The following is an 11,748-nucleotide window of genomic DNA, read 5'->3' on the forward strand; positions in this document are numbered from 1 at the left end:
TAGCAGCACCACTCAACTGTTCCACTCTAAGCTCTCTAAATATGACCTTATTTGTTACCTTTCCCTTATATTGAGACTCTTCTTCTCCCCATCTTAACTTCTGATTCCTTGAACCATAGGAGCTCTGCAAATTTTTGTCTAACAGTTCCCTTCTGGTTCATTTTTTTCCACATTGAACTCATAGTCTGACATTTCAGTGAATTCCATGCCACCTTGAATTTCTTCCATGTCCATTTTTCTAATCCCCAAGTTGGGTCTAATGTATCCAATGACTCTAACCATGAACTCCTCCTACCCTTTCCTACCTTTATGCTTATGGTCACAACATTTGCAACTCCACCTGTTGAAAACCATTTTTTGGTTCTTTTAGAGAGTATAAAATCAGTTTATTTTTTAAAAAATTCTGAACTTAACAAGCATCAAATTAAATTAGCATTTCCATATACAAACTAGAAGAGAAAACGTGGATTTCACATAAAACTGGGAATCTTTTAAGTACAGCTCTCTTATTTTTAAATATGTCATATATTTAACATGTAATTTTCAAAGCTATACATACAACTTGTCTGTGATTCTGGCCATCAGCTGTCTTCTGTACATTTAAAAAAATGCTTCAATGCCTCTTTTTCCTTTTTTTTTTCTTTTTGTTACACTGTCCCTAGCCCCTGTCTTCCTTTTATCTCCATTTCTCGTTGCAAAAAAAAAAAACAACTTTTTTTAAAAAGAAAACAAAACTCTTGTAACAAATATGCATTTTTCTTGTTATTGAAGCAGGAGTAGGGAACCTGTGGCCTTCTAGGTCCTTGGGTGTGGCCTTTTGAGTGAGTCCAAGTTTACAGAACAAATCCTTTTATTAATAGGATTTGTTCTGTGAAGTTTGGATTCAGCCAAAGGGCCACACTTGAGGACCTACAGGGCCACGTGTAGCCTCAAGGCTGAAGGTTCTCCATCCCCATGGGTTGTTTCTGAATCTTTGTGACTCTATTTGGGGTTTTCATGGCAAAGATACTGGAGTGGTTTGCCATTTGCTTTTCCTGCTCCTTTTCCAGATGAGGAAACTGAAGCAAACAGGGTTGAGTAAGACTTGCCCAAGGCCACACATCTAGCAAGTATCTCGGGCGGGATTTGAACTCAGGTCTTCCTTACTCCAGGCCCAGAACTCTATCCACAGTACCACCTGGCTGCCCTAACAAATATGCATAGATGAGCAAAACAAATTCTCACACTAGCCATGTCCAAAAATGTATGTTTCATGTTGCATCTTGAGAATGTTGTTTCTTGGGGATGTATGGCATGGTTTATCATCAGCCCTCTGGAATCCTGGTTAAGCAAACCCTTTCTTAAAGGCTGTACTTAGGTACCTTCTCCATGAAGCCTTCATTGATCAGTGCTAACACAGTAAGAAGTGTGATCTCTCCTGAGCCCTGATAGCACTCTCTTCTCCTGTGCTTTTACTGTGTTCTAATCCACCTGATAGTTATTTTTGCACATCTTTGTTAGATTGTACAGTCCTTAAGAGGAGGAACTATATCATATTTATCTTTGTTTCTTTCTCAGGTGAAACAATGTCCTTTCTTTAGATAAACGCTTCCTCTGCCCTCATGATTCTGTCACCCTCTCACCTTGAACAATTATGCTCTGCCCCGCCTGCCTACAAAGGCACAGTGCTTTAAAAATTGTATCCTTCCTTTTACCAACAAGGTTCTGCCCCCCCCCCCCGCACAGTTCACTTTATTTATTTATTTATTTTTGGTGAGGTGATGGGGTTAAGTGACTTGCCCAGGGTCACACAGCTCGTGTCATGTGTCTGAGACTTGATTTGAACTCAGGTCCTCCTGGCTTCAAGGCCAGAGCTCTGTCTACTGCGCCACCTAGCTGCCCCTACAGTATGTATTTTTTTAAACATGCATTTAATATGGTAGTGCAAATACTGCCTTGATTTTATGTGTACTGTTTTCCTTTTTTTCCTTTTTTTGTAGGCAATCGGGGTTAAGTGACTTGCCCAGGGTCACACAGCTAGTATGTGTCAGGTATCTGAGGTTGGATTTGAACTCAAGTCCTTCTGACTTCAGGACTGGTGCTCTATCCACTGTACCACCTAGCTGCCCCTACTGTTTTACTTCTATATTTAATCTTTAATTTCAATTTTCAATTTTATTTTTTCAATCAGTGAAAATCTACCTCACTCCATCCTACTTTCCCAATTGAAAAAGCAAGAAAAACAAAATCCCTGTTACAAATATGTATAGTTAAGGAAAACACATTCCTGAATTGCCCATGTCCAAAAATATATATATTTCCATCTGCACTCCTGAGTTCATCACCTCTCTATTAAGAAGTGAGTGGCATGTTTCATACTGAAAAATCATGGTTGGTCATTGTGTTGATCAGAGTTCCCAAGTCTTTAAAGTTATTGTCTTTACAATATTGTTATTATTGTATAAATTGTTCTCCTGGTTCTGCTCACTTTACTCTGTATCAGTTCATACAAATCTTCTCAGGTAAGCTATCCCCTTCATCATTTTCCCCCCAACACAATAGTATTCCATCACATACATATACCTTAACTTGTGTAGCTATTCCTCAGTTGATGGACACTCCTTCAGTTTCCAATTCTTTGCCAACACAGAAAGAGCTGTTACAAATATTTTTGTATGTATGAATCCTTTTCCTCATTCTTTGATCTTTTTGAAAATATAGACTTAGTGGTATCAATGGGATATACACAGTTTAATAGCTTTGGGGGCATACTTCCAATTTGCTTTCCAGCATCACATCTTTACCAATATTGCATTTATGTACTTGTTTTCCCATAGCCCCTCCAGCATTTGTCATGACATAAGTCAAGCAAAACAGATTCCCAAATTAGCCATGTCCAAAGAAAATATATCTCAATCTGCATTCTTTACCTCTTTATCAGGAGATGGGCAGCATGTTTCATCATGAGTCCCCTGGAATCATAAGTCATTTCATTAGCCAGAGTTTTTAAGGTATTCAAAGTTGTTTGTATTTACACTATTGTTGTCATTGTGTACTTTGTTCTCCTGATTCTGCTTATTTCATTCCATCAGTTCACACAAGTCTTCTAGGTTTCTCTAAAACCATCCCCTTCAAAATTTCTTACAGGACAGTTGTATCCCATCACATTTATATACATCCATTCCCTAATTTATGGTCACCTCCTCATTTTCCAATTCTTTGGCAACATAAAAAATGCTCTAAATATTTTTGCACATCCTTAAAGTTCATTTTGCCTAGGACTAATCCTTCCACTAAGACATCCTCCCTTCTATTCTTTACTTTCTCTTCTCCCGTTTCCTTTCTATTTCCCTGTTGAGTGACATATATTTCTGTTTCCAATTGTGTGTATTCTTCCCTCCTTTGACCAGTTTAGATGACACTGAGGTTCAAATGCCACCTGCTCTTCCCATCCATTCCCCCTTGTTTATATAGACTTCTACTTTCGTACCACAATCATATGAGGTAATTTCTCCCATCATTCCTTTCTCTTCTTGCCCCCTCCCCTCAGTATATTTCTCTTCCCTTTCGTTTCCATTCTTGTTTTAAGATAAGATACAATAGAACTACTTCTAAGCCTTCTTGTGCCCTTCACACATTTAGGCACCTCTTTGTTGGATCTGGGACTTATTCTTGCCCTGGTATACAACTTTTTCCTGTGCTGGAATGCTCTGCATTGCTGCTTCTTGCATATTCTCATCCCCTGTGTCTGCAGATGTGTCTGTCTGTCTTTCTATGCTGACCTGGGCTAAAGATAACTCACTGTGAATTTTTCTTGAATTTCCACTTCAGCATTTAGTCTGTTTTTCTGGATGTTTGGAGACATTGTTAAGGAGAAGCTTCTTATATTTCTTCTTTCTACCCCATCATCTTGGCTCCTCCTCCCCTTTGATGCTAGGGAGCCTCCAAAGTCCTCTGCTGATATCATAAATGAACTACTGAGCTGGGAGTCCTCTGCTGCTCTGGTCTCAGCTGCACTCCTTTCTGCTGGATATTTCTTCTAGGGCTCTCTCCCAGTGACCTCCTTCAAGGAGTAATAGTCTACACTCATTACTACTCATTGATTAGAAACCCTTAAACATTTGCAATGTGGCTTCTTTCCCCATTATTCTACCCAAACAATTTTCTCTACCCGCTTATATCCAAGCTGTTGCCAAAACCTCTACAGCTGACCTTTACAACATCTCTCAAATACACTCCCTTCTCTCTTTTAACACTGCCATCACCTCTGATGCAGATTCTCAACTCCTCATGCCTTAATTACTGCAATAGCAGTAATAGGTGGGTCTGCCTTCCACCCAGGCAGTCTCTTTCCACTCTAATCAATTCTCCATTTATCCTCTAAAGTGATTTTCCTAAAGTGCAGGTCTGATTTGTGTCACTCCCCTACTCAATAAACTCCAGTTGCTCCCTATTGCCTCCAGAAGCAAATACAAAATGCTTATTTGTCATTCAATATCTTCATAATCTAGCTAGCCGCTTCCTATCTTTTCAGTCTTCTTACACCCTACCCTAAATATGTACTCTTTGATCTAGAACACTGGCCTCCTGGATATTCCACAAACAAGACACTCCATCTTGGTTCTGGGTTTTCTCTCTGGCTGTCCCCTATACTTGGAATGCTCTTGCTCCTCTGCTCCTACCACTACTCCCCCACCTCACCCTGGCTTTCTTTAAGTCTCAACTAAAACCAAACCTTCTATAGCAAGCCTTCCCTAATCCCTCTTAATTTCAATGCTTTCCCTCTGTTAATTAGGTTTGTTTGCATGTTGTTTCCCCAAATAGATTGTAAACTCTTTGAGGGCAAGGACTGTCTTTTGCCTCTTTTTGTGTGGCCAGTGCCTGGCACATAGTAGGTGCTTAATGTTTACTGAATTGAATTCTCAACCTCTCTGCAGCATTTCCACCATGATCATCATGAAATCTTCCCTTCCTTTCCCTTTCCTGCCTTTCTCCTCCTTTCCCTTCCCTTCCCTTCTTCTTTCCACCTGATTGGTATGAGGCAGAACTTCAGAATTTTTAAAATTCTCATTACTCTAATTGATAGTGATTTAGACCTCTTTCAATATGGCTATTGATTGTTTGGATTTTTTTCCTTTAAGAACTGTCTGTTCATATCCTTTGACCATTGCTGGGGAATGGCTGTTGTTCTTACAAATCTTGAATATCAGACTTTTTTCCAGAGAAAATTCCTGCAAATATTTTCACAGTTAACTATTTCCATTCTAACTAGAACCACATTGGTTTCATTTGTCTAAAAGCTTTTCAATTTCATGTAATTAGAAACATCCATTTTATTTTTTATCACTCTCTCTAACCCAGAGGTGGGGAACCTTTTCATGTTGGAAGGCCACATTAATATTTAGCTGTAATCAAATAAGGGTGCATTCAAGAAGCTTCAATTAGATATACGTAAAAATGGTACATTATTTTGTAAAAATCTACTGTGTATTTAATAATTTCAAAAAATGAAAACTGTTAATTTTAAAGTTAACTAACCTTTTTGTTGGAAAGCATTTGAATATTTGATTTCAGCTTGGAAGTTTGCAGTTTCAGTTGATCCTCTAGATGGGTATCAGTCATTTGTGACCTTAAGGGCATCTTGATTTGGGTTAAGTAGATTTGTAGATTTGAAGCAATAAGTGGTTGAAAAGAAAGCATTTTCTGGACATGTTGCCAAAGGCATGGGTATTCTACTGCATTTTTCAGTATTTCATTTGGATCTTTTTTAGCTTCAAGCAATGACTTTAAATGTCATCTACTGAGAGCTCAATCAATTCCATCTGTAGTTCTTTAGGTACCCTGGTGATATCAACTAGGTGAGGCTGAAATGCTAATTTGAGTGTTATGTCATGATTCTCAAAGTCAGTGAACCTTTCATTATATTCTCCAATTAATAGGTCTGTAACAGCTGTGTATTCTTCAAATGATTCTCCTATATCACTCTGCTCATCAATGACCTTTGCTAACTGGGGAAAATGTTCATCCAAAATTTCCTTTTGAAGAAGTATTTTGAAAAAAGACAGCTTTTATAGAAGGGTGTTTAGATTTATGGGAATGGGAGGATAGGGGAGGGATCCTTGGAGGGGAGGTAGGCGAAGTAATAGGAGGGCAAGGTAATGAGTAGAAGTAAAGTAGAGGGGTCAGGAGGGATAGGAAACAATAGATACGCACAAACATAAAAACAAAGATCAGGAGTGGAATTTCTTAGGGAAAGTATGTGTCTGTATATGTACATATGTATGTATGATATATGTGTGTGTATGTATATATATGCATATATATGCATATATATATATATATATCTGCATTAATTGTGGCTTTCTGGGGGCAGGAAGAAGGGCAAAAAAAGAACAAAGTAAAAAGTGCATAGCAGGGAACAAAATAAAACTTACAAGGAAGCAAAGATGGACAGCTCTCAACACAACATGTAGTATTTATCATATAGGCTTTCTTGAAATGAAAATTTATTGTCACAAAAAAAGAAAAGAAAAAATGATAGCTTTTTTTGAAATGCTTAGATTTTTTGCCACATATCACATATAGACTTAGTTTTACCTTGCAAAGAAATATTCAAGTCATTTTGATTTGACATGATATCACACAGAGATATAGTATTCCTACAGAAATCTTCTTTCAATAATTCACATGTCTGATTCTGTTCTTCATAAAATTTAACGATCTGTTCTCACAGAGATAAAATTTTGGCTAACATCTGTCCCTGCAATAGCCAATGCACTTTAGAATGATACAACAAATCCATCCCGAATACCTCATCGTTCAAGTTTAGCATGTTACAAAACTGATGATGCCGTATTGCATTTGCACAAATATAGTTAACGATACTAATAGCTTGTTACAAAGTCACTTAAGATAGTAGCTTTAGCTCAGAGATTTTGCTGATGTAAGATACAATGAAAAGAAATGAGAGCATCTGGATCTAATACCTTTTTCTTTAATCTGTGCAATAAATCCTTCATGTTTTCCTGCACCATCTGTATATACACTCACTAAATTTATCAAATTCAGTCCAACTTCACATTTATCTTGAAAGTTGTTGAAGATATCTATTCCCCATGTTCTGTTCTCAAGAGTGCCCAAAGCAAGTAACTCTTCGTAGCAAAGAAAATCATCTGTTATGACTCAAATGAAGTATAAAACTGTGCCAAATCAGTAGTATCAGTTGATTCATCCAAAGCAATTGAACAATACATAGTTTCCTTTTGAAGTATTGCATGAAATTGTGCTGTTAAGTTGAAGGCTAATTCATGCTGCCTATCAGTTACGGTTTTCCTTGAAACAGGCAGTTGTTTGTACTTTTAAATGTTATTGGGGTCTAAACATCCTTCAACAATGAATTCTTTCACAATTTCTGCATCACTGAATGGCTTCACTTTTTTCCTGAGTATATAAGCTACTTTATAAGTTACTCCAGCGGCATTATTTCCAAGTCTTATTGCTGCTTGAAAGAATTGTCTTTGCTTTTGCTTTTCATCTTTTAATTTCTACAATACAATATTTCGAGCCTCTCCCTCTAATTTAAAATATTTGTGGTCCTTATGAGTGTTATAATGCTGATGAGTATTGAATTTCTTTAATGTTGTTGTTGCAGTATCACAAAGCAAGCAAATCATCTTATCTTTAGCAGAAACAAGATAATATTGCAGTGCCCAATCCTCATTAAAAATCTGTTTTCTTCCTTCAGTGTTCTCTTTGACATAATGAGTTGTTAATCAGACAGAATTAAAAAATACTGTTGAGTTGTGCAGCTACTTACAAATGTCACTTCAAATAGAAACACAATACACCGTTGTCAAAAGCTGATAACAGATTGGTATACTCAACCCCCATAACCTCTAGCGAATCAGCCTCATGCGGTAGTGGCATCAGTCAGGCAGCAAAGTTAAATAAAAATACAAAAGACAAACAAAAATGTATTAATAAAAATAAAAGGATTTGTTCTGTAAAATTTGGATTCAATCAAAAGGCTTCACTTAAGGACCTAGAAGGCCACGTGTGGCCTTAAGGCTGCAGGTTCCCCACCCCTGCTCTTACCCTTGTCTGGTCATAAGCTCTTCCTTTATCCGAAGTTTCAAAAGGCATTTCCTTCTTTGGTCTTCTAATTTCTTTATAAGATGACCTTTTATATCTAGGTCATGTATCCATTTGGATCTTATTGTGGTATATGATTTTGTAGTATATGATGCGGTATGAGATCTTAGTCTAAACCAGTTTTCTTGGCAATTTCTGTCAAATAGTGAGTTCTTTATCCCAGGAGCTGAGGTCTTTGGGTTTATCAAACACTTATGTTCCTTTACTTCTATATGTTGTGTACCTAATCTAATCTACTGATCAGCTTTTCTATAGTTATGATGATTGCTGCTTTGGTGATCTGGTATGGGCAAGACCTTCCTTCCCATTTTTTTCATTATTTCTCTTAAGAATATTGACCTTTTTTGTTCCTTCAGATCAAGCAATAGCTATTATCTCTAGGATCAAGTATAAGGTGCTCTGGTTTGTATTAAATCTCTTAATAAATGAGACCCTTCTTTCCTTTTTAGTCTTCTTATATTTTCCTATCCTCACTGGTCTACCTGCTGTTTTGGGAATATAGCATAGTTATCTCCCATCTCCCTTCCTTTGCATCAGCTGTTGCCCATGTCTGAGATTCTCTGTCCTCTTACCTTTGACTCTAAAGCGTCTTCAAGACCACCTTCTACAAAGCATCTTTCTCTTTTTTCCCAACCACCACTGACTTCCCCCTCTGAGATTACCTTTCATTTAATTTCTGTATATCTTATTTACATGTTGTCTGTATATATTTTTGTTATTTACATATTGTCTCTCCCATTAGAATGTGAGACTCTTAAGGTGAAGGACTGTGTTTTTGGTTTTATTTGTGTCCCAGTGCTTACCATAGTGCCTAATACATAGTCAGTGCTTGTGGTTTTGTTTGTTTGTTTGTTTGTTTTATCTTTGGTGAGGCAATTGGGGTTAAGTGACTTGCCCAGGGTCACACAGCTAGTAAGTTGTCAAGTGTCTGGTCTGAGACCAGATTTGAACTCAAGTCTTCTTAACTCCAGGGCCAGTGTTCTATCTACTGTGCCACCTAGCTGCCCTGTAGTTAGTGCTTGTTAATTAAACATAGTAAAAAAAAAAAGCATAATAAATAATATAATGATAGACACAATAAAGGCAGAAATATACACCAGATGGATGGGGAAACTGACCCTCCTTCCTTTTCTTACCTTTTGCTCTGGCTCAAATTCATTTGCATGCCAAGCCAGAGGGAAGTCTTAGAACCTTCTAACCAGAAATCATATAGTTGTCCAGGAAAAAAAAAAACAACTATGATTTTTAGCTCCCAACAAAAGTATTAAAAGAAAAGAAGTAACCTAGTATGGTGGTATTCTGATTTTAATTAGCTGGCAGCGGTAGCTCATAGCCTTTAACTATAACTAAAGAGCAGTCCTATCAGGGATAAGCTTTCTAGTCATTATACTCCTGTAGACCAGAGCTGAGATTGCTGGTAGGTAGCCCAAACCGGATGCAGGAGCTAGGAGCAATGCCCCGCAGCAACCATGAGACCAGTAGAATATGACACATCCTGGGGAGAGCAGAGAAAAGAGAGGTGGGAAGAATTAGAAATGTGACACCTAGTGGTAAACAGCAGAGGTACAACAGTCCAAGAGAGCAGTGTAAGGCATCATAAGACAGTGAACCTACCTACAGAGGTATTCAAACAGGTTAAATAACTTGCCCAGGTGATAAGCAGTGCCTTGGCTGGCAACCTTGGGAGTTACTCTGGCAATGCAACATCTGAGGCATATAGTAGTCCTACAAAGTTGTCTTTACCTCCTGGGATAATAAGTGATGAGTCATTTTAAAAAATATTTTAGGATGTTATTAATGGGTGCTTACGAGTCTTTGTTTTTTAAGCATTTCTTTTTTTGTAGAGAAAATAAATAGTTGTCTTATCCAGTATCCATTGTCTAGTTGTCTAATGGACACTTCTGAGAAGTCTTTCTTAATCCCGTTTGGGGAGATCATAGACAACAACTTTATTTTGGATATCTTCCTTAGAGCTCTAGAGAGGAGGCAATGAACCAAAAAGCATGAGAAAAAAGCCTAATCTCCTCTCTTTTTTTGCACTTAATAGTATTTTTTTTCCAATTACATGTAAAGATGGTTTTCAGCATTCATTTTCATAAGATTTTGAGTTCCAAATTTTTTTCTCTCCCTCCCCCTTCTCCAAGACAAGCAATCTAATATAGGTTATACATATACAATCATGTTAAACACATTTCCACATTAGTCATGTTGTGAAAGAAGAATCAGAACAAAAGGGAAAAACCATGAGGAAGAAAAAACAACCCCCAAAAGTGAAAATGGTATGCTTTTTCCATCTGCATTCAGACTCCATAGTTCTTTCTCTGGATGTGGATAGCATTTTCCATCATGCGTCTTTTGGAATTGTCTCAGATCATTATATTACTGAGAAGAGCCAAGTCTATCAAAGTTGATCATCACACAATGTTGCTGTTATTGTATATAACATTCTCCTGGCTCTGCTCCCTTCACTCAGCATCAGTCCATACAAATCTTTCCAGGTTTTTCTGAAGTCCGCATGTTCATCATTTCTTATAGCACAACAGTATTCCATTACATTCATATACCACAACTCATTCAGCTATTCCTCCCATTGATGGGCACCCCCTCAGTTCCCAGTTCTTTGCTACCACAAAAGAGCTGCTATAAATATTTTTGTATGTGTGGATCCTTCTCCCTTTTTTTTTTAATCTCTTTGGGATATAAACCTAGTAGTGGTATTACTGGGTCAAAGTGTATGCACACTTTTATAGCCTTTTGGGCATAGTTCCACAATACTCTCTAGAATGGTTAGATCAGTTCACAACTCCATCAATAATGCACCTAATCCCCTTTCTTTGGGGTTAGGCTCCCCTGAGACTGAATTTAATCTGTTTCAGCTGACAGCCAGAGCCCCTTTTGCTGGGAATGGAGTCTTCCTGGGCTATGGGTAATAATATGTAGGAATTCAATAGGCAAAAGGGAGATGAAGGACATTCCAGGTATAGGGAATAATGTGGGTGAGACACCAAGTCAGGAAAGTGATGGCTTTTGAGAGATGTAATATGGTATAAGGGAAAGAGTGCTAGAGCTGGAGTACTTAGGTTCAAATCCTGTCTCTGTAACTTATTACCTATCTGACCTTGGGAAAATCACTTAACCTCTCTGGGCCTCAGTTTCTTCCTCTGTAAAAGGCAGGATTTGGGGCTGGATGCCTTCTTAGGTCACTTCGAAATCTAAATCTCTGGTTCTGTGTTTATCACTCCAAGATGATACCTTCATGCTTAAGCAGTTTGAGAAGTAATTTTTTACATTTTGGAAAATGGGATATGCACGTGGAGTGTGTGTATGTGTGTTTCCTTCTTCCCTTTTTCTTGTAAACTAAAGTAAACTCTAGACTTGGGAAGGTAGCCACACTTCTGTTTAAACCTTCAGCTCTTGCCACTAGAAGGTATCCATAGGATTACTAGTAGTCATCTGCCCATTCCTTCCTTGTAGTATAGGGTGCCATCTCTTCCCAGTCTCTTTCCCCAGAAAAGGTCCCCCAGACTGTGCCTGTGACTACTAATTTGGCGTTTTTTGGTTTGTTACTTCATGAGATTTGATTTCCATCCTTCTCCCTGATGCTCCTACAGCATCCAC

The sequence above is a fragment of the Phascolarctos cinereus genome, unplaced genomic scaffold, assembly GCF_003287225.1.
Source record: "Phascolarctos cinereus isolate Bilbo 61053 unplaced genomic scaffold, phaCin_HiC Scaffold_5;HRSCAF=322, whole genome shotgun sequence".
In the NCBI taxonomy this organism is placed as follows: domain Eukaryota; kingdom Metazoa; phylum Chordata; class Mammalia; order Diprotodontia; family Phascolarctidae; genus Phascolarctos; species Phascolarctos cinereus.